The sequence below is a fragment of the Astatotilapia calliptera genome, chromosome 4 (assembly GCF_964374335.1).
Source record: "Astatotilapia calliptera chromosome 4, fAstCal68.1, whole genome shotgun sequence".
Taxonomy (NCBI): Eukaryota; Metazoa; Chordata; class Actinopteri; order Cichliformes; family Cichlidae; genus Astatotilapia; species Astatotilapia calliptera.
In genome coordinates, this window is record NC_137425.1 from 16784264 (window position 1) to 16809054 (window position 24791).

The 24791-nt window shown below is 39.8% G+C and overlaps 3 long non-coding RNA genes across 4 annotated transcripts in view; 2 read left to right on the top strand and 1 right to left on the bottom strand.

The window, feature by feature from the left end:
- The window catches only part of LOC145428555 (uncharacterized), a 36713-nt gene extending 21704 nt beyond the window's left edge, over window positions 1-15009 (bottom strand). Inside the window, exon 1 of one of the 2 annotated variants that reach the window (XR_013908849.1) lies at window positions 14291-15009. This is a non-coding gene — a long non-coding RNA (uncharacterized LOC145428555). The remainder of the gene's footprint in view (window positions 1-14290) is intronic. The other variant, XR_013908848.1, reaches the window with a different exon arrangement.
- LOC145428556 (uncharacterized) lies at window positions 2118-6163 on the top strand. Its single transcript, XR_013908850.1, has 2 exons — window positions 2118-4751; window positions 4883-6163. It is a non-coding gene; the product is annotated as an uncharacterized LOC145428556 (long non-coding RNA).
- A 448-nt stretch (window positions 15010-15457) lies between the features above and the next one.
- On the top strand, window positions 15458-23575 carry LOC145428557 (uncharacterized). The gene is made up of 2 exons (XR_013908851.1): window positions 15458-16017; window positions 19453-23575. It is a non-coding gene; the product is annotated as an uncharacterized LOC145428557 (long non-coding RNA).
- The last annotated feature ends 1216 nt before the right edge of the window (window positions 23576-24791 follow it).

Here is a 24791-nt window from a genome sequence, read left to right on the forward strand (position 1 = left end):
GGATTCCTTGAAAGAGAAAATGACCTTTTAAGAAGTTGACTCTATTTCTTCTAATTCTACCATACCATCTTTATTTATAAAGCACTTTAACATAAAACCAGAGCTCAAAGTGCTGTACATGCAAATAGCATAAGCAAAGTAAAAATAAAATAACAAGATAAAAATAAATAACTAAAATAAAACAAAACATGTTAAAACAAATTGAGTCAACCCCCTTAAACAGTGCCAAAGGCTTCAGCGAATAAGTATACTTTAAGAAGACGTGGCCTGTCTAACGTGCAAGGGCAGATCATTCCACAACTTTGGAGCAGCCAGATTGAAAAAAAAAAAAACAACAATAAGAGAATTTTTAAAATGACCTTTAAATGTACATGTAGCTAATGGAGTGAAATTAAAATGGGGGTAATGTGCTCAGACTTTGTTCCAGTTAAAAGACGTGCTGAAACATTTTGGACAATTTTCTCTATTTTACTTTGTTTATGCTATTTGTATATTAGGGGTGCAACGATACACAAAATTCACGGTTCGGTTCGATACTTTGGTGTCACGGTTCGATATTTTTTCGATACAAAAAAAAATGTTCATGCCTTTTTAATTTGTCATTTATTAAAATTATAAATATATATTTTAACTCAAAAGTACAGTTTTTAAATTTAACCCTAACCCTTGTGCGTGTTTTTTATTTTGACAGCGAATGTGCACCTGCGGACCACTTATGTGCAGCCCTGGTTATTTAGCTCGTCATATTGCAGCCACAGAAATTCTTTTGTCCATGAAACCATAAAGCTGCACTTTCTTTTTGCCTTATAGTCTGATTTGTCATAACTTCTCCGTTTTGTGGTAAGCTTTTCTTTGGCTGTCACTTCTTCACCCTGACCTGTCTTATTTGGCTCAGCAGAACTAAAATATATATCTGTCTGTGAAGGTTCTCAGTCATCCAGGTCATTGTAGTCAAATATATATCCTGCTGCTTTTACACACGCACTCACATAAGCTCAGCGATTCTCTGCGCGATCAACCTCTCATGTTTAAGCTTGCTGCGGGAGATTTCACTTGTCATGTTTGCATAGTAAGCTAACGATTAATAAGACGATGTCAGAGGAATTGGTGCACAAATTATCATCACTCACAGATCAGTGCTGTCGCTCTCTATACACAGTTCACGCGATTGCAAAGTGAAAGCAAAAAAACAAGCGCAAATTCAAACGCGATTGCAATATGTCACATATTGACAGTGGCTCACCGATGCCAATGACATAATTACCCAGCTACATTTCTGAAAGAATGCAAAAGCATTGACATATATATTTTCCTTCCTACAATAGCCCGACGGGCAGGGCAGAGATAGATTTTGGTAAACCGACTGAAAAACATCGCTAGCCCCGGGACTTCGGGCTAGCGATATTGCGAGCCCTGTATCTGATTGAGGAATCACTCATCTTTGTAAAAGAGAGTTTATTACAGAGAAATGTCTCTTTCCAAAATAAAAGCTATACTATCCGCTTCTTCTGGGCTATATTCTCAGCAGCATATTAAACATATCAGGTCCCCATAAGGAGAATCATGTGCTAACAGCTGTCTAAATGACTCGGCTAAAGTTAGTAGCATGCTTGCTTGTTTTTTTTCTGCTTCCACTTGTCTTTGCACTAGGATGATGTCGGCGTAAATGTGCAGTCATATTCGTTGTGTTCCCACTAGTGCTTTCAGGTTAATCTCGTTGAAATGACCTTAACGCCACAACACGGCAAATCTCCGTTAACGAGCTACCGCCGATCGCCCCGTGCATGGGGCTAGACGGCCAACACGTTAACGAGCTAACTGCGCTAACACACTAGTTCCCACCCATGTAATTGAGCATTGCATGGCACATCCAACATACTGTTTTACTTTAGTCCATGACTCGCTTACCTTCAGGGTCATACGTCACATGAAAACCAAAATAATTCCAAACGCCAGATCTGAATGAGGTCCATGTTACAAGGAGAGCTTAACTTCTGTCTCGCTAGCTTGCCCTGCGCTCTTCCTTCTGACGATGCTGTCTGTGTTGAGCGCTCAGTGAATCTGCGTTCGACTACTCCGCCTAGGCTGCACTGTCGAGCCTAGGCGGAGTAGTCGAACGCAGATTCACTGAGCGCTCAACACAGACAGCATCGTCAGAAGGAAAGTTGATAAAATAAATTACAAATTTTGTATTGTTCGATACATATGCGTACCGAACCAAAAGCACTGTATCGAACGGTTCAATATCGATACGAATATCATTGCACCCCTATTGTATATGTACTTTTTTTTTAAAGTGCTTTATAAATAAAGGTGTTATGGTATTGTCAGCAACTGTCAGTTTACTTTCTTTTGTGCTTTATTGGCTATAGTTGAAAACTGACATCCAGATTGAGAAGCCTAACATTGACCTGAACATGAGAAACAAAGAAAAAAAAAAGACAATATTTTTAAAAGTTCCAATATGATGCTTACTGTACTAATAGACGAAAAACAATAATTGTATAGTCTACGAGCATGCTAGACTTGTACAGCGACAATGGTATATATCAGGACATTGTTATAATGATCTTCAAAATATAAGTCAGTTTAACAGCTGAATTTGTGTACAGTGGGGCAAAAAAGTATTTATTCAGCCAACAATTGTGAAAGTTCTCCAATTTAAAAAAAATAAATAAAAATGAGGCCTGTCATAGGTATACCTCAACTATGAGAGACAAAATTAGGAAAAAACTAAACAGAATCACTTTGTCTGACTTTTAAAGAATTTATTTGCAAATTATGGTGGAAAATAAGTATTGGGTGACCTACAAATAAGCAAGATTTCTGGCTATCTCAGACCTGTAACAACTTCTGTAAGAGCCGCAACATGAAAAAAGACGAATACCAGAGTGTAGGTAAACGAGGTTTTACCTTAAAATGGACTCAGGTTGGCTAAAATGGCTAGTACTACCAAGGCAAAGACTAGTGAGCTCCCGGGAAGCTTGCCTCAGGTATGCTTTTATCCACACCTGACTAGGTGTGGCCAATTAGCACCAGCTGAAAACATTGAGATGATTAGGGGCTGCAGAGGGACGTAACACCTCCCTCGAAGGGTTCCTCTAGGACCCTTAAATTTATTAAAAGCCCCTCTGAAGCCTTCAGGTCCTTGACCCACAAACCTGGAATAAAAGTTAAAGCTAACAGAAGCAGTGTTCACATTATAGTTGGCATCTCTAAGCATGGATGGGCATGAGGATTTGAAGTTGCCACACTGAACACAAAATGTAACATGTGACCAACACAAAGGAGCACAACAGTCAAACCCAAAATGATTACCTGATCTGCTACAACACAAAACCAAAAGTAGCAACAAATAATCACAACTAAGTGATCTGTTGTCTCCACCACAGTCACATACAAGTGGCCCTATACCACAACAAGTTACTTTGATCCAAAAAGTTCAGTAAATCAACCACAAAACTGAGAGTTATGGCCACACAATGATCACATCAAGGGTGGCTCAGCACCCCACAGTGTTATTGCCATCACCTGGCCAACAACACTCACAAGTGATTCAACAAAATAGCCATATTCCCCACAACACTAAAGGTCACAGCACAAAACACTCACCTCACAAGGATCTCATTAGCATCCATCAACACTGACATATGCACACACATGGTGTACACACAATGGCAACTTAAAAACAGCCTACCTGCCTCAACTACAGACCATAATCATGAATGGTCTCAAACCTCCTACCAAGTTTGGTGCCACTGATTTACTATGTGCAACTCCCAGCCTAAAACACTAAAAACAAAACCCTTACTTTTCCTACCCTAGTCTTCAGTGGTGTACCAGGCTTGAGGTAACTTTAAACGCGAACTCGAGAGCAGGCAGCAGACCAGAGATATAGTCTCCTACCAAACTCTGAAGCATACCCCCACCCAGGATAGCCACCAAACACAATAAACTAAAACAATAAAGCAAAACAACAAACAAGTGCTTCGATGGAAGGGCAGCACAGCCACCCAGCTGAAACACTTACTAAAGGGAGTTTGCTCAATTACAGTGAACACCATCACTCACCCACTTAAAAGCAAAACAAACTGACATTCAGTCTCCACTAAAATGTCCAAATATCCTGGACGAGCCCCCACTTATGTTACGACCTGGCTCAAAAGTAGTGATGGGACGTTCTGTATCGAGGCTTCGGAGCGTGTGTCGAGTAATGGAGGGGGCGTTTCCGCGAAGCGCGTATCGAGGCTTGCTTCATTTATGGGAGGAGCTGAAAATGATGACGTCCGAAGCCTCGCTGCCCGGCTGTACCACGTGACTGGTTCATGAAGTGGTTCGAACTTTGCCGCGAGATATGACAGCGATATAAACCCCTCAGACTTCATTCAAAAATGTGGGTGTTTGATGGAGAGCTGCGGTTAGTGAGAGTTTGGAGACCGTTTGGAGGTTTATGAGAGTGAGGAGAGAAAGTCAGGAGAGAATGGAGCCAGCTAAAAAGAGGAGGATGTCCTCCCCTGTGTGGGAACATTTTGATCTTATTCCTCCCAACAAGGTATGTAAATTTCTACAGAAGATGTATTGTCATGATACTGATGGTGCAATACAATTTATGTTAAGCTGTCTGTACTTTTGTACAAGGTGAAGTGTTTGCTATGTGCCAGGGAGCTGGGATATAACAACAACATCCATGCTTAGGCACTACAGAGCTTTGCATGAGAATAAGGGGAACACCGATTGTGGAGCAAGACCAGGTGAGCCATCAAATGCAATGATAATATAGCATGCAGTAATGTTACTAAATGATATAACAATATTATACAACTGTTATAAGTTACGTGTGTGATATTTATATTTGTGCTTTATCTTTATTGTCTTTCCTCAGGAGAACAATCTCAAATAGATGAAGACCTGGTCAGCATGGTGATTGAGGACTCACAGCCATTTAGCATTGTGGAGGACAAAGGATTTAAAAGATTTGTTAAATCATTAAATCCCAGCTATGTTCTCCCCACTAAAAAGGCCATAAAAGCAGTGCAAATTTAGTTTTTACAGAATAAAATGTGAACAGGCAGGACTGAGGCTCAAAGCCTCAGTGTGTAGCTGTCCATACCTCAACGTTACAAAAGCACAACTACTGTCCACACCCCAACCACACCTCACCTCACAGTAAATGATCATTTCCATTTCAAGCATTTCCAAATAATCATTTTCCATACTGCCACTATAAATATACACAGTATACTGCCATCACTACAATATACATGTTTTACACACTCCTTTTGTTGTTGACATTTACAGGCTGTGTGCAAAATGCCACACTCTTCAAATTCATGCCAGCTATTATTTTTTACGTCCAGTAGGTGTCCTGCTAGAGCAAATGAAGCTTCATGAAGCTTCGCGTTGGGGTGAACCAATTGGATGAAAAGCTTCAGTGCTTCATGGGGCTTCATCTGCCCATCACTACTCAAAAGCCGCAACATAAAAAAAAGGAGACGAATACCAGAGTATAGGTGAAACGAGGTTTTACCTTAAAATAGCCTATCAGGTTGGCTAAAATGCTTGTGCCACCAATGCAACGACTAGTGCACTCCCCAGGAAGCTTGCCTCAGGTATGCTTTTATCCACACCTGACTAGGTGTGGCCAATTAGCACCAGCTGAAAACATTGAGATGATTAGGGGCTGCAGCGGGACGTAACAGCTCCTCTGTCCACTCGTTACCTGTATTAATGGCACCTGTTTGAACTTGTTATCAGTATAAAAGACACCTGCCCACAACCTCAAACAGTCACACTCCAAACACCACTATGGCCAAGCCCAAATAGCTGTCAAAGGATACCAGAAACTAGTGATGGCCAAATGAAGCTTTCCGAAGCACTGAAGCTTGTATTGAAAAACGGTTCATTACTCGAAGCTTTTCAACACAGTCCTCTCCGGTGACATCTGGTGGTGAAAATTTTGAAGAGCAGCTTGAATCTGCAAAATAAAACGGATTGCTCAATCATCACTGCTCACTCAAGAGTGGAGTTCTCTCTGATATTGGGCCACCGTTCCGTTGCTTTGAACATGTAATTGGTTTTGTTTTCTCGATTGGGGGGCTGAAAAAAATGTAATGCGTATTTGCGTAATACATTTTGATCAATAAACTTTCCCTATTTAAACATGCACTATGGTGTGGCCTTTCTTTGCTCATAACTCCTTGATGTTGGTAAATACAATAAGTGAGCAATATATACATTATACATATGATAACACACAGCACATTATGGAGTATGCCCCTGCTGTGGAGTCCTGCCTCCATCTACTTGTCGTTTAATCACTGGACAGCTGGACAGGTTCATACAAAATATTAGATGAGGCCAATTGTCCTATACATATTTTTGACCTAGGGGTGGGATTGATTGTGAACTGGAAAGGGAAAATGCTTAGGGGGCTGAGTACGGCTGCATCGTCACTGATTTGTAGAATCATTTTGATTCGATACAGGATCCGATTCAATTTGATTGGAATCTGGAAAGTTTTGCCTCAGTCAGAAATATTACAATTCTGATCATTTAACAGTATATATCCATAATTTCGTATCTATTAAAAGAAAGCTGACACATGTGAGACTTAATTAGAGATGTAAACAGAGAGTTATGAAACCTGCAGCTGCAGAAGCCAGCGAAAAAAAAGAGGCAAACACAGCGCGGACCCGACGAAGCACCAAAATCTGATTCTGACGCGTCGGGTCCGCGCTCTGTGTTCACGTTTGTATGCAGAATCCGTAAACCTGCTCCCAGTTACTGTTTTAGCTGTATGGTGTTTGACGACATGTTGTGAGGTTTAACCTGAGATGCTGGCGTTTCAGGCATAATAACGTTAATTTACAAATCGACACAGGATTGTAATGAATCAATATCACTTTATTCAATTTAGCATGGATTGTAATCAGAAAAGCGATAATCAAAACCCACCCCTAATCAAGAACTTGCAAAGTAAAAACATGATCTATGTAAGGTAGCCCTTTTATTATTTACATTTAAAAAGAGGATTAGTGTTACTGTGTGCTGGCTGAGTCTGTTTCTTTTCTTAGAAATAGTTTCTCCTGCCCTGGAGAAAATCCACTTGCATGGAACAGAAGAGGCTGTGGAGTGCAGGAACCGCACTGCAAGCTGGTAGATATGCAGGTATTCCTGGGTCCTGCAGACTATCACCTAAAAACAATAAACAAAATGATTTTCTAAACTGTAGCAATGTAATGTACGTATAGTGTCAAATACATTTTTGTAGTCTTCATTAGCTTTAATTCACATGGAAGTGTTCCTAAAGTCATATGCTGTAATGATATTTACATTATGATTTTGGACATTTCAAGTTTTTCACTTCGGCAGATAAAATGAATTGAGCAAAATCAACTCAAAATATCCCCACACGCCAGAACGTCCTCTCTTCCTCGCTGGATCCATATCTGTCAGTGGAATGATCACCTCGTCGCTATCTGTCACCATCAACACACTCCACGAATCCCTTGGATGATTCACTTCCTTATATCCGTTTGAATCAGGTACCGAAGCAGTTACGTGCATAATGAAGCTTCGGACGTCACTGGTCACGTGACTTTTGCCAAACGAAGCAAGCCTCGACACAGTGCTTCTGAACCAGTGTGTTGTTTTTTTCGACACACGCTCCGGAGCGTCAGCTTCAAGCGGGCCATCACTACCAGAAACATAATTGTAGACTTGCACCAGGCTGGGAAGACTGAATCTGCAATAGGTAAACAGCTTGGTGTGAAGAAATCAACTGTGGGAGCAATTATTTATTAGAAAATGAAAGACATACAAGACCATTGATAATCTCCCTCAATCTGGGGCTCCACGCAAGATCTCACCCCGTGGGGTCAAAATGACCACAAGAACAGTGAGCAAGAATCTAGAATGTCATATGAAACCAAAATAGAAATTTTTGGTTAAAAACTCTACTTGTCGTGTTTGGAGAAGGGGGGGGCCCTAATGATTTGAGGCTGTTTTTCTGCAAAAGGGACCAGGACGACTGATCCGTGTAAAGGAAAGAATGAATGGGGCCATGTATTGTCAGATTTTGAGTCAAAACCTCCTTCCATCAGCAAGGGCATTGAAGATGAAACATGGCTGGATCTTTCAGCATGACAATGATCCCAAACACACCGCCCGGGTAAAGAAGGAGCGACTTCATAAAAAGCATTCCAAGGTTCTGGAGTGGCCTAGCCAGTCTCCAGATCTCAACCCCATAGAAAATCTTTGGAGGGAGTTGAAAGTCTGTGTTGCCCAGCAACAGCCACTAAACATCACTGCTCTAGAGGAGACCTGCATGGAGGAATGGGCCTTGTGAAGACTTACAGAAAATGTTTGACCTCTGTCATTGCCAACAAAGGGTATATAATAAAGTACTGAGATGAACTTTTGTTATTGGCCAAATACTATTTTCCATGATAATTTGCAAATTCTTTAAAAATCAGACAATGTGATTTTTCTGGATTTTTTTTCCATCTCATATTGTCTCTCATAGCTAAGTTATACCTATGATGAAAATTACAGGCCTCTCATCTTTTTAAGTGGGAAAACTTGCACAATTGGTGGCTGACTAAATACTTTTTTGCTCCACTGTATGTGTGCAATCACCTAGGTATATGGTTTACCAGGACAATTGTATACATCGGGACATTGTTATAATGAGCTTCAAAATACAAGTCAATTTAACACAGTGGTTTTCAAAGTGTGTGAGAGTTCTGACAAGTTGTGTGTAAGTTACCTGGCAAAAAAAGTCTTCCAAGACTATTGTTCAACATCAGAATCACTTTTACGGCAGAACAAAGAAATTCGCAGTTATGTTAATAATATGCGCATCCGCTGCATCGAGAAGGGTCTGGCTGCAGCCAAATGCTCTTGTGCTCTTGGCTGCAACCACTGAAAAGCTGCAGCCGCAATAAAGAAGTGTACTGAAAATTGCGAACATGTGGTTGGGTCTGTCGTGCATTGTTTAGTGGTTCCAAAACCCAGGATTGGGGCATGAGAGACCCGACCACATGTTTGTACTTTTCAGTACACTTCTTTACTGCAGCTGTTGACTTGCATACATGGCTGCAGCTTTTTGGCTACAGCCTTCACACATCAATGACAGGATCTAGTTCATTCTGTTTTAAGATGGCTCTGCAGTCAAAAACAGGCTCACTGCAGCCACTAAGAGTAATAGTATTAAACTCTCACTAAGTTGTATATTTTTCATCTCTGTTCACAAGTTTCTGGATTTTCTTTTCTTTTTCCTTTCTTTTTTTTTAAGACTAAGACTGCCAAACATGGGAAAAATAAAGTTCAATGTTCACATTCTGTTTAAATTGTTGCTTTTTTGAAAAGGTGGTGAAGACTAATGAAGCAGCCTAGTGACAAAGGTTACAAATAGTTGTTTGGTATGAGAGTTGTTTGGTTTTAAAACAAATTACTGAAGGATTTATTGTGAATGTGTTTATCTAAATAAAGTTGCAGCTAGGCATTTCTGTCATTGTTTTGTTTAGATGGGAAGTGAAAATATTTCTTCCTGCCATGTGGGGAACGAGAACCACTGGGTTAACAGCTGAATTTGTGTGTGCAGTAACGTAGGTATGGTTTACGGGCACAATGGTACATATCTGGTCATTCTCATGAGTTTCAGAGCATAAGTCTGCTGTCACATCTAGTTATGATGTGTGTTACACAAAAGGACCCGACACATATCGTTGCAAGCTGGTGAATGTTTAAGCGTTTTCTTGTAGCTTTTTGTTTGCGCAGCTTTCCTACTGCATTCTCCTGATCAGCGCACATTCAGGAGAGGCATGATTAGATGATAAAGATCACCTGGGGTGCCAGTCGGTTAAATCCAATAACACCCTGAACCCACTACTCCACCCCTCCCCTGCAGCCGGCTAACAAAATACATTCCACCACCTAGCCCCCCACCCCCGCACACAGTTCTTTTAGTGTGTGAGATATAAACGAGGAGCCCTGGTCAGTCAGGGCAATGGTTTTTCATAATTTCTGGTCAATCTCTTTATCTTTCCAGGTCACTGAAATGGGAAATGATAGCGAAGGTAGAGTAGGCCCCTGCTAGCTGTCCCCCAGCAGATTGTCCCAAGCAGCCAGGGAAACAAGAAGGCTGGGTGACGGTGAGGAGGAAGCATGGTCTTAACTCATTCACTGCCAGCCATTTTCAAATCAGGTAACTCCCCACTGCCATTGACGTGACGTGAATGAGTTAAACAGAAGCCCCAGGTACACAACCAACCTGTTCATGTGTCTAACAGTTTTTCCCCAAATTGCTGTCTGTCTGAGTGGTGTCCAAAAAAAGACGATGTGGGCTTCATAGATAATTGGGAAACTTTCTGGAGGAAACCTGGTTTTGTTAGGAGAGACTGCATCCAATGCATGCAACAATTACTTCCTCCATACCATCAACATGTTTTTTATACCCCATTCCTACAAAACTGCTCAAAGAAGTCCTGCCATTAATTAATGCTTCAATCTTAAATATGATCAACCTATCTCTAATAATCGGCTACAATAAATATTGATCAAAATAGTCTAGAGTACAGCCTCTCCCTTTCTCATATTAAAAGGTGCGAAACATTGCATTGTAGCAGTTTGGCCAAAAATGAATCTGTTTTACCCCAAAAGGAATTGTTACGTGTCTGCATGTTTTCTTTCCCTCCTTTTGTTTGCCATTTCCTGAGGTACACAGATTGCAGGCTGGTGTCAATTCGGGGATCTCCAGCTAATTAGAGGAAGGAGGCTTTGATTGGACAAACCAGGAGTGCACACCTTGATAAGGAGACTCACCTGTGGCTGGGTGTGGCGCTCTTCCTTAGAATTGTTTGGCACATGTGTAAAGCGCCTTTGGTGTATTTCTTTTGTTTGAAGTTTGTGGTGGGAGTAAAGAGGACTAGCTAAGTCTGGGGACCCCATACACTTACTCACGTAGAGTCCTTTCTGTTAGAAACACTAGGTAAGTAGGTTGGTGCCACCCATGCAATTTTGAGCTTGTTTTGAGTTGAGGATTAGGGTCTTTTCCCTCTGTTTTTGTTTTTCTAGGGTAAAAGCTCAGCTAAGTTTTGGTTTTATTTGGCACAACCAAACTGTATGAATTTGGGTTATTGTTCTTGTGAGAAAACTGCCATTAAACTTTTTTTTTTCTTTATTACACTTGCACCGAGTTGTTGAGGTACCCCCTCCTGCTCTCGAGGGGGCGTAACAGGAATCAATAATATGGTAACAAAGCTGTACAGAGCTATTGTGTGTCAGATGATGTTCCTATATTTAAAGCCGGACTTTACATATTAGGAAATAAAGTCGGTGAATAAAATTCAAATATAGTTTATCCCAGAAGAATTGTACACAAAACACTAAATGGAAATGATGCCCGTTTACTCTTAGATGAGAACATCAGTGTCCAATTTTGTGCACATTTTATACATTGAGATGTTAACTACATGCATAGAAACGTTTTGAGTCACACCTATTAATCTTTTAATATAGATGTATAAAAATAAGAACTTAGCCATACAGTCTACCTTTCAAATATTACTGAAAGACTGAGTTATTCTAAAGAGCGCTCTGGATTCAGTGTGGTGCTGTAATAGGATGCCACTCTTTCAACAAGTAACAACAAGATATCCAACAACAAGTGGGATATCTAGTAAGGAAGAAAGTTCAGTCCGCTATAAGTGTTATTGCAAAGTGGCAGACCACTGCATAAATCTTTCCACTGCTTTGCTGACTCCTTAATTGCAGAGCTCCAAATGTCCTCTGGTATTAACATCAGTACAAAAACTATTAACCTATACCATGAAGCTCAAGGTATTCTTAGCTAAGCAGCACCTATAGGTGGCCCAGTACTTTTGTCCATGTAGTGCATCTCAAAGACTATAAAGAGGACCCAAAAGAAATTGTTGAAGGACTGGGTGCTACCCTGTAAGCTGCTTCATGTGGTGTTTGAGGTATGAGGGGTTTATACATCCCTCCTGCCTTTAAAGCACATAAGAAGAGGAAAGGATTATTAGGATTACTGTAATTTAGATTAGTTGATTACATGAAATCCACCTAATTTTTTGCCTAATACTTAACTGACCATCAGCAGTATCATTGGAAACCTGCAGGTATGTGCGACCTGTGCTACTTTTTATTATCCTTTAGGGCACTGCTGACAACAGAGAGACAGAAGTTACTCAGCAGTCAGTTGCTTTTATTATTTATAGGAACTACCTTGTAAACACACTCTTCCACATATGAAGGGATATTCACCCTCCCTAGTTGTTGAAACTCAACTTGGTCTCTACGCACAACATAAAATGCGCTTATATTTATCATACAAACATAAAAGATGTGATATGAAAATACAACTACTTAGTTCAATATCTTTTTAAAGTGTTTACAGTAGTCTGCTAGTGTGCAGTTTTCAATATTTAACTTACACGACCTGCTTTGGTTACCCTTTTCAGGCTGGTGGTACTGTATGATGTAAATAGTCATTCCCTGGTTGAAACTAAGGTGTGGTTCAAGTAGGTTACATAATGTGGTGAGCATACTTTGTACTGCTCAGGTCAAATCAGTCCAACCAGTACCTTATTTTCTCATTTCAATGGCACTTGGTCTAGCTTTCTTTGGAACTGAGTTCATTCTACTTTTTTTGTTGCAAGTTGTTTGGCCACAACTTACAAGCATATTGACACAACAAGGAACTTGTCACACATCCATAAACATATAATTAATGTGATCTGTATTTACTACACTCAATGTGTTTTCTATCATTTTCTGTTATCTGCTCAGATGCTCACTAACTAACCTGGGCTTCTACAGCATAATAGCCATACAACAACAGAAGGGCCACAGGTGTAAACTACTTCAGTACTGTGCTAAAATTAGGCCTACTCCATTAAAAAAAAAAAAAAAAAAAAAAAAAAAATGTTCATTCATTTTGGTGCTTCTTTTGATCCCTGAGCTTTTAACAAGCATTTTTAACAACTGGACAAAACAGGAACCCTCATATTTTGTGTATTTTCCCCCCTAAATATTCAGTTAATGCTCTCTGGATTTTGGAAGTATTTTTGTGTGTGTCTGCATTATTATACCTACATTATAATCAATCCACTACTTTTTGGCTACTTGATATATCTTTTCAGAAATGTGATATTGAATTTGTTGCAATTTATGGTGCTTTTGAAAAACACATTTTTAATGTCACGGACCTGACACCGACGTATCCGGATGAACAAAAAGCGACTTTGCCAAAAAATGACTGTGGGATCGCCTTGTGACAGGAATGTTCTTTCTGGCTCAAAATGACTTGATATCATTTATGAGAGATGTGTTTGACAGATTATAGACCAACAAGTCATTTATAACAGGCCTGTCACTACCCGATCCGTACCGGAAGCCCGATCGGTACCCCGCATGCGCGAAAGGTGTCTATTTCTGGTCGTAGCATTTTACGATAGTTATGGGTCAGTATCTGTTAAGATGTTAAGAATAATAAGTATATCTTAAAATGTTTGCAATAATGAAGCATTTCAGTACAATGTAGACAAAAACGAAAAATAAAAAGATAGTTACGGATCGGGACTCCCCGATCCTTACTGCGCATGTGCAAAGTCGGACCGTACAAATCGGGTCTACCCGAGGGTGTGCCAAGATGGCGGAGTGAGTAGACGCTCTCTACCGAGTTCTGCACAGAAAGTTCGTGAACAACGGTAAAACCTCAACTTTATGCTGCTAATGTAACCAATACGTCTACTCACCAAAGAATGAGTGAAGCAATATGGATAACAGCAGAGGACAATTTATTTAGGGTCTGATGGCAATTTACCATCGGTGTCCAGCACTTTAAAGGATTGATGGACTGGAGCACATCTGTCCTTAACATACCCTCTTAAACATCAGCTTGACACTGATATATCAAAGGAAACTTAACCGACTTTAAGTGCAAATGTTTCAACCTGAACAACTTAAAACCTCTCTGGGATACAATGTAAACAAAGACAAGAAGAAGAAAAAATATTTCCATCAATAGTCACTTTTCCTAACCAGGAGACAAGTGAATATATTATGTAAAGAGTCCTTTTTCTCAGTCCTGGGGTTGTAACACCACAACCTCCTCAGTCCGTAATCAAAGAGTGTCTATTTGACAATAACCAAAATGTCTTTGGATAATCTTTGTGAATGAAAACAAAACAAAAAAAACAAATGGTATTAGCTGGCCAGCAAAATAAAGAGAGTGTATGGCACTGAGTGCGGGCGTGTGTGTGAGTACTTCGGTCCAAATAATCAAGGTCCGGATGGATGAAGAGATGGCGGCCGCTTGTCCTTTAATGGCACCAGTAAGGCAGCACAGTAGTAAGGCAGCACAGCAGCGAGGCAGCACAGCAGCGAAGCGTCTGGCAGGAGAACGAACAATAGTCCTTTTCAAGGCTACTGCAGAAGGCGATATTCCCCGCTAGCTCACCCCAGCTTGCTCTCTGGCACAGCTACAAGCCACGTGAGCTCATAGCCCCTATAGTGACATACGAACTTGGCTACCAACGTCCGCTTAGCATGGCGGCTAATTGTCGAGCTTGCTAGCTTAGCCTCGATTAGCGATTAGCACCTTAATAACCATTACTACACATCACATCATAGCAAACACATGATAACACATGGAATAGTATAATATACATACGAAACAGATTTTTACCTGGCAGGAGAACGAACAATAGTCCTTTTCAAGGCTACTGCAGAAGGCGATATTCCCCGCTAGCTCACCCCAGCTTGCTCTCTGGCACAGCTACAAGCCACGTGAGCTCATAGCCCCTCCCGCTAGGATGTACTACCACAGTCGACTGTCGTAAAGCAGCCGCAAACCAATAGCAATAAAAAAAAAACTCAAAATCATTGAAGAACATTTTATAACACCCAATATAGGTATATACATATATACTGAATATCACACAATATCAGATAACCAAATTAACACTGGGTTACATCTAACACTAACAATTCACTAAACAAGAGAAGATACAGCAATCATAGGGGAAGAAGCAGCAGAATGCCGAATCACAAAGGAGCGAAAAGGGGACTGGAAAGTTCCAAGTCTAAGATAGCGCCTGAGAATGCTAACGAGGAGAGTGCTACGTCCAGCAATGTGCTAATGGATAGCTTCCATAACTACGCAGCTACTACGGTGGCACTTACGTTAGCCGAAGAAGAAATGGATGAGTTCCCACCTCTCCCTGTTACACCTCTCAAATCGCCAGCTCCGAAGAAGGTGATGTACGAACGCAGCAACTCTGACCCAGTTGATGTAAATGAGATAATTTCTCGTCTGTCGGCACTAATAAACACCAGGTCTGATAACATTGAGAGCATGGTGAGAGAGAACTCGAACATGGTGAAAGAGAATACGCTCCAGATTGAGGGTCTCAAAAAGACGATTGATTTTGTGTGCGCGGAAATGAAAGATATGAAAGGGAAAGTTTGCGACTTGGGAAAAAAAAAAGTAACTAAAGAGGAAGGTCGAGTGGACAACTGCCAACAGAGAATATCTGAGTTGGGAAGATATTCCAGGAGGTGGAATCTCAGACTACACGGAGTCAAGGAGGCTGAGAAAGAAGACGTAAGGGGAAAGGTGACTGTGATATGCCAGTCTGTTCTGCCAGAACAAAATCGTAGGCTGCCTGACGTCATCTACACCGACTCGGAGCCAAGCGACAAGGTAGCACCAGACCTAGAGGCATCATCGTGCAGTTCACCTCCCGAATCTACAGAGATGCTGTATGGAAAGCAGCCAAAACATCCTCCTACCTGCAGGACAATCATTTGAGGTTCGCTGAAGATCTGTCCAGGGAGGACAGAGAACGTCGTGACAAACTGTGGCCGATGATAGACAAAGCCCGTAACGAGGGTAAGCCGGCTTATTTCGTGGGAGGCCGAGGATTCATCAGTGGATCAGAAGTTTTCCCTCCTTCATAGAGACGCTTATTCAGTCTCCGAAATGACATTTCTGTAAGCTTGTTTACATGGTGAACTTGTTATTTTCACCCTCAGGTTAAAATTTTATTTTGTGTTGAAGAGTGTGTTTAGGCAGCACGGTGGCACGGTGGTTAGCACTGTTGCCGCACAGCAAGAAGGTCCTGAGTTCAATTCCACCATCAGGCCGGGGTCTTTCTGTGTGGAGTTTGCATGTTCTCCCCGTGTTTGCGTGGGTTCTCTCCGGCTTCCTCCCACCGTCCAAAGACATGCAGCTTGTGGGGATAGGTTAATTGGATAATCCAAATTGCCACTAGGTGTGAATGTGCGAGTGAACGTGAGTGTGAATGGTTGTCTGTCCCTGTGTGTTAGCCCTGCGACAGACTGGCGACCTGTCCAGGGTGTACCCTGCCTCTCGCCCTATGACAGCTGGGATAGGCTCCAGCGCCATTGGCGTGTCCAGCGGGGTGGCCTGGGGGGGCACAGGCCACCCCCCCAACCAGACTGGCCACCCCAGGTGCCACCCCAAAGGCAAAACAATAAAATTCAATCAAATATCAAATGTCCGATTATGTTTTCACGGTGACGCTCAGATATCCGAGTGTAAGTGAATGCAGCATCGGCTTCTGCGCTATGTGCATCACGTTAGCAAAGGTAGGAGAGCCAAGCACGAAAGACGTCACCGCAGGAAACAATTTTTCGGTGAAAGAAAATGAGGACAGAATAAATGTCCCGGTAAGTAATATTAAGTTTGTTGAGTTTAGTAAACTTCGGTGAAATTAGAATACCAAGGAAAAAATAACACTTAAAGAATTATTGCAGCCGTGGAATATTTCAGACAGTATGCTACAGAGGGGAGCTAACATAAGAGTTATGAGTTATAAGATGTAATCTAAGTCGTAACATTGCTGTATGGAGCTGCAGATTTGGTTGCAGGTTAACATAGCTGGACTGGCCATCGGGCTTATTTGACTTATTTTTTTTTTTTTTTGTAACGGCATGAACAATGAGAGGTGGTGGATTGGCCAGATGCAGGTCGATGTGTAGAAATAACTCCGTTGTTTGGTGGTGGCTATGGCGGGGCTTCCACAGAGGCAGCAGGTGGATGAGGGAAGGGGAGGCAGGAGGAGAGCCCCGAGGCAGCCGCCAGTCCGAGTGTCAGGTGAACTGAACTTCAGGTAAGAAGTTATGACCTGCAGTCTATCTGGGTCAGATATGAACTAAGTTTAGGTGGAGTTTATTTTCGTTGTGCTGACTTTTTACTGTCAGTTGCAATAACTCATACTGCGTTCTAGCCAGCTTGGAGTTTTTATACAGCTGTTCGGTTGCTATGATGTTACTGATAGTGAACTTTATTTTATTCATAAGGTTAGTTAGTAGAGTTGCCAACGGCTCCTTAAAAAAATGGAATGGTCCCTCAATCAGAGAAAATATTACACGTTTCGTATTGAGCTGAGAAGAGACGCAGTTTGTCCCGAACTTCAGCTAGAATGGAAAAAGACACAAAGCTGGATTTATTCTGTCGTTACGCTGCACAGCTGCCTCTTCTCTCATCCTGCCTCTCCTGTTGCTACTTCAATCATGAAACTGATCGATGATCAGCTGATCGGCTTTTCTCTCTTGTTTGTTTATCGCCCACTTTGCGCCAGAAAGACGAAACCAGCAGATGTCGCGCTAAACAACAGCAGCACGTTTAAGCTTGATCAGCTGTTGTTAGAATTTATTTAATATTAATTTCTAGTATCAGCTGATGTTTGCTGGAGCCACAGCTGTAAAGCTGCTGGTCATGATGTCGGTTTGGATATCTGGTGAGAGGGAAACATGAAGACCACCCACCAGGATCCTTTTTTATGTAGCTGACAGCTGGTAACTGTGCAGGGGCGGGTCTAGCAAAGTTTTGCCAGGGGGCCAGGTAGGGCATTAACAGGGAAAGGGGGCACAAAGAAATACTTTTCTTTCCTATTCTCATTTAAAATATCTAGCTTTTATTAAATAATTATCTAAATCTTACAACCAAAGTTTTTATCTGACGTAAAATGTATAGAAATCATACATATACCAAAAAGACTGTACATCACTGTCACAACAGGGTTTGTTTTCATTCAAAGGCTTTATGGCTTTAATACCTGGTGGGTCGGTCTGTAGTCAAAATGCCCGATTTTCTGTCCCAGTCCAGCCCTGCAGGTTATACTGGCAGTGTCACCATGCCAGCTGAATGTATTTCATCATCAGCCAGTGTTGTTCTTTATCAATATTACCAAAGTTTACCATAAGGCAGCATAGAAAGTATTTACTTGCTTTCAGGTTTTATTCAAATATTAGTCTTTTCAGTTGTTTCTCCACTTTTTTCCTGTTTCAAAATCAAACACCAGTTTGTGAGAAGATTATCTTCTTTTTTTAACAGGCAGAGAAAGTTTTGCATTGGAATGGCTAATTTGTCAATTGTTTGCTACAAATGTTCGTATTTTAATATTCAAAAATGTTTTTGCCCAAAACATATGTGCAGTATATGTCAGTAAAAATACTATGCAAATATTGCTGTCCTTGAATGCTGAGTAAACACTGACAAAGCACTGATTGTATCTCTTGTACTTTATCAACGCAGTATCTAAAAACTTTGCACCGTAGTGGTTAAAATCTCATTCTAATAAGAGTTAAAAGTGCATTTGGTTATTAGGTTTATAGGATTATTGAATTATGGTTAAGGGTTGGTAGAATTTTTTTTTAAAAAACATTATCTGCCAATTAAATCTGCCACCCTTCTCCAAATCTGTGCCCCTACCTGGCCCCCCCAACAAAAATTTTCTAGACACGCCACTGTCCAGCGCCCCCCGCGACCCTGACAAGGATAAGCGGAAAGCGAATGGATGGATGGATGGAGTGTGTTTATCTATGAAAAGCTATATTTAAACCATAGTAGATAGTTAAATACTGTATTTTTATAAGCTTAGTCACTCAGGGTTTTTACTGTTCTACTACCTAAATTGTGCAGCACCCGGTCCCCTTATCCTATAGATCTATTCTTAGTTGTAGAAGTTTAGAACTTTTTCTCTTTCTTTTTTCTAATAACTTTGTCTTTTTCCATTTGTTTCTCTTAATACCAGGGGTTTAAGACAAACATGTAAACGCAAAGCTTTGTTTTTATTTGCCAAACAATTTAAAACAGATTTTTGCTTTTTCCAAGAGTCATTCCACACCTGCTGATACAAATTTTTGGAAGTCACAATGGGGTAATGAAGTCTGGTTGTCCCATGGCTCTGAACGTTCTGCTGGAGTTGCCACGCTTAAAAATTCTTTTTCTGGAGATGTGTTACACTCTGACTGTGACACCTTAGGACACTACCTCTGCTCACTAATCAGACACAATAACAGTACTTTCATTGCAGTAAATATATATGGTTACAATAATAAAACTGAAAATGATAAATTACTTGACTCCTTAGAAGAAAGAATTAATTTCTGGCTCTCCAGGAAGATGGTGAAGGACCTCAGCCATCCCAACAACAGACTGTTCTCTCTGCTGAGGTCAGGAAAGCGATTCCGCTCCCTGAAGACCAACACAGAGAGACTGAGGAGGAGCTTCTTCCCGCAGGCGATACGGTCTCTCAATCACACCACCACACAGTACTGACCCACATATACAGTTCTTACACACACACTGGACTTTCTGGACTTTGGTTTTGCACAACACTGGTCACTATATTCTTCATTTCTGGTTAATACTTGTACAGCTGCTGTTATTGTGTATATATTTATTTATATTTATATTTCTTCATACATTCTTATATAGTTCTATATTGTGTATTGTGTATTTTGTTGTACAGTTATTTTATTTTCAACTTTAATTTATATATTTTATCTTATTCTTTCCCAGTTAAATTTACCCTTCATTCTAATTTGTGTTGTACAGTTATTTCATTTTTAACCTTAATTTATATTTTATTCCTTCCTAGTTAAATTTACCCTTTTTAATTTTTCATATTTATTTCCTATCTTATTCATAGCCTTTTCCTTTTTTGTTTTCTTTAGGTCACGAGCAGTTGTCCAAGCATTTCACTACATATCGTACTGTGTATGACTGTGTACGTGACAAATAAAATTTGAATTTGAATTTGAAATTCAGTTCTCTTAATTGGTGGAGACTTTAACATTGTTTTAGACAATACGGTTGATAGGTGGCCTCCAGGGCAGCAGTCTTCATACAGTGCAAGCTTAAAAAATTTTATGGGAAAATTTAATCTTGTGGATATTTGGAGAGAAAAATTTCCAGATGATAGACTCTTTACTTGGAGCAATAAGACAGGATCCAGGCAATCACGTATCGACTTTTGGCTTGTTTCTGACTGTATTGATAAAGATAATATTACTGTTAATATACTTGCCACCCCCCTCACTGATCATAGAGCAATTCACATTAACGTCCAGCTGTTTACACTGGATACTATACCTCATAAATTCTCTTATTGGAAGTTAAATAATTCTTTACTAAAAGCTAAAATGGTTAACATGCAGATTAATAAATTAATTGTTTATTATTGGAACAAAGCTAACAGAGAAGTCCTTTTGTACCAATTGGGAACTTTTTAAATTTGAAGCATGCAAATTCTTGAGAAGATACGGGAGTCAAATTGCTAAATTAAGGAAAGCCGAAGAACAAGAAGTAATAAGCAGAATTGCCTCTTATTACCAGAGGTCCCCAGAAGAAATCTCAGAGGAAGATAAATTAACTTTACTAGAACTTCAAAATAAACTGGACGGTTTATATCGACGCAAGGCTGAGGGTGCTTTCATAAGATCCAGGAAGAGGTGGCTGGAGGAGGGCGAACAAAATTCTGCTTACTTTTTCAGACTTGAAAAATACAGATCAAAAACTAACTCTATTCATCAACTAAATATTAATGGCATTGTCTCTGACAATCCTAGAGAAATTTCACATTTCTGTGCCGAATTCTATACTAAACTATACAACTCAAAATATAGTGAGGCTGTCTCAACAGGATTTTTCAATAATATTAAAAACCTAAAATCTATTGTTGTGGAAGCTAGAAGTTATTGTGACAGCCCTCTGACTGTGGAGGAAGTTTGTAATTCCATTTCTGCACTTAAGGCCAATAAATCTCCCGGCACAGATGGTTTGACTGCAGAGTTTTATAAATCATTTTCTAATCTCCTGGCTCCATTTTTACTGCAGGTTTTTACAGAAAGTATAGAGAATAACACCCTCCCCCCTTCCCCCTTCTCTTACTCAAGGTCTCATAACACTTATTCCAAAACCAAACAAAGACTTACTCTTTATTGATAATTGGAGACCCATCTCCCTGCTTAATAATGACTATAAGGTTATGGCTTTAATACTTGCTAACAGAATTAAAGAGGTCTTGGAAACAATTATTGATGAGACACAATCAGGCTTTATGAGAAACAGACACATTTCTAATAACAGACTGGTTTTGGATTTACTTGATTACTCTGATCTGGTACCTGACAATAGCTTCATTCTCTTCCTGGATTTTTATAAGGCTTTTGATACAATTGAACATCAATTTATTTTCCACTGTTTGGAAAAATTTGGCTTTGGCAAGTTTTTCTGTAAAGCTGTCAAAACCTTATACACAAATGGCAATAGTTCTATTAAAATGATTAACGGCTCCACCCCGAGATTTGACCTGAAACGTGGTATTCGCCAAGGATGTCCTATTTCACCATATTTATTTTTACTTTGTACACAAATTCTTGCAACTAATATTTCAAACAGTGTTGTACAAGGAATCACCATAGCTGATAAGGAGCTCGTCATCAGCCAGTTAGCCGATGACACCACACTCTTCTTGAAGAATGCAAACCAAATCCCACCAGCTCTTACTGTGATTAGTGATTTCTCTGAGGCCTCTGGTTTATGCCTAAATCTAAAAAAGTGTGAGTTACTAGCAATTAAAGACTGCCCTGCAAATACTATGTGTAATATCTCTGTTAAACAAGAAGTCACATACTTGGGACTGTTAATATCCAAAGACCAAAAATCAAGATGCTCTTCAAACTTCACTCCAATTATACAGAAAACCCTAAAAAAGTTCAACCAGTGGCTGCAAAGGGACTTGTCTTTGAAAGGTAGAGTGTTAATTACTAAAGCAGAAGGGATATCCCGATTAACATATGCTGCTCTCTCCTTACATCTGGATAAGAAAATTAGTAAAGATATTGACCGTATGCTCTTTAATTTTATATGGAAAAACCGTACGCATTATATTAGAAAACTGTTGTGATGAAAAAGTACGAATCAGGTGGGCTTAACGTCTTAGACTTTTCTACTTTAAATAACACTTTCAAAATTAATTGGGCTAAACATTTTCTTAGAAACCCTACCTCTATCTGGAACTTTATACCATATCATATTTTCTCTCGTTTTGGTGGCTTTAATTTTATTTTAAATTGTAATTACAATGTTGAGAAACTCCCTGTAAAGCTTTCATCCTTCCATAAGCAGGTCCTCTTAGCGTGGACCCTCATTTATAAACACAACTTCTCACCTCACAAACACCTTATCTGGAACAACAGAGATATTTTATATAAAAATAAATCACTTTTCCTGGAAACTTGGATCCAAAATGGGATCCTATTGGTGGCTCAGCTGGTTAGTAAAGAGGGACAACTACTTACTTACGACGATTTTATTGCACTATATAATTTTCCAATCAGTGTTCAGGAATTCTCAATGGTGCTTGGTGCCATACCCTCAGGGACTTTAATGTCATATAAAAACACTGACAGCTCAATCTCTACCTCAGTCACTCTCCCTGATCCAGCTGAGTCACCAATAGGAAAAATCTGCTTTTCACAGGAACTTGGTAACAGCAATAAGAGAATACGTAGTTTATTCCAAGAAGATATCGTCTCTTTCCCATATATAATATCTTATTGGAACCGATTTGTTCCAGATATCAAGTGGAAGACAGTCTGGATGGTCCCCCATAAATATTTGATTGTAAATAAGGTGAAAGAAGTCTCATTTAAAATTCTACATAAATGTTATCCAGCCAGTCACTACATGGTAAAATTTAAAAGGGACATGAATACTAATTGTACTTTCTGTGGGGATCATCCAGAAACTGTGACACATCTCTTTTAGTACTGTTCTTTTACACAGAGATTCTGGAAGGAATTTAGCAGGTTTGTTATTGTCCATATTTTAAGGGAGTTTTCTTTACGATGGGAAAATGTTTTGTTCTGTTTCTTTAAGTTCCCCAAGAAGTATGATAACTGTTTTTTCATGATAAATTTGTTAATACTTTTAGCAAAAATTTTTTATCCATAAATGTAAGTTTACTAACAAAACAACATATTTCTGTCATTATTTTAAGGATGTGGAAATGTACATACAATCAATATCAGACTCCACCAACAAAAAGGCTCTCAAAACAATATATGTATGTGAATTTTTGCGTGTATTCTTATAATTGTTACCTTTTTCTTTTACCCTTGGCTTTTTGTGTTCATGTTCTGTTGTTTTGTATACTTCATCTGTTCGTATGTTGTATACTCATTGTTTGTTAAATAAAGTGAAAAAAAAAATCGGGTCTACCCGATCCGTACCGCGCATGTGCAGATGTTTTCTTCTTCTTCTGTTCGTTTAATGGCAGTTTACTCCCCAGTGTACGAGGATACTGCCACCTGCTGACCGAGCGAATGAACCCTATTGTAAAGTGAATTTGCGTCATTACAAACGTGTGTTAAATTTGATTTAGTGATAGTCGAGTGTGTTTATGCTTGTCTGTGTGGAGAGGATTGACTGGAATAGTGATGATGATGTCCGCTATCACTGTCAATTGTCAGTAAACACTTAATCCGGCTGATGAATCTTCAGGTGACACATTGCTAATTGTCAATATTAAGTCTGTAATTAGGCGCCATTCTTCTTATTTTACGGCGCTGTTGTTCAATCGGGGGACGCTCTCTGTTGAGGAGAAAAGCATGAATTTGTTTGTATACGGAGGTGTCCATTGTTTAAATGTCTCGGGCAGTCGAAAAGGAGGCAGAGCTGTTGAGAAATGCTAGGAGCTAACTGGGCGCTAACCGTATCATTCAAATATATTGAATGTCGCCCCCTATCCGTATATTTATTCCTTCTTTCTGTGCAACTCCTTAATTCGCACATTAAACTCAGTTCTTTAAAAGGCCTGGTCATTGCTAACAGAGAAATACTCATAAGTCAGCTGGCAGACGCTAGCTCTCTTCCTCAGAGACGCCTCACAAGTTTCAGTGGCCATCAACAATATACAGCCATTCTCTAAAGCCTCCGGACTTTCACTCAACCTGTATAAATGTGAACTTTTACCAGTTAAAAGTTTTAGCAACTTCAATTCATGGAATACCTGTAAGAAACTCTGTAAGATACCTTGGAATTCAAATAATAAAAATGAGCAATCCAGATGCTCCACAAACTTCATTCCTATTATAGATAAATCCCAAAAAATCTTTAATCATTGGCTACAGCGAGACCTGTCATTAAAGGGTAGAGTTCTGCTATCGAAGGCTGAAGGTATCTCCCGTCTAACCTATGCTGCCCAGTCACTACATGTTGATAATACAACCTGTAAGTCAATTAACAAATTATTATACAATTTTTTATGGAAAAATAAAACTCACTACTTGCGTAAATCAGTAGCTTTAAATTCATATGATAAAGGAGGTATAAATTTTATTGATTTCGGTGCTCTTAACAACACCTTTAAAATAAACTGGATTAAAAAGTATTTAAAAAATCCCACTTCTATCTGGAACTTTATCTCACATCATGTGTTCTCTCATTTAGG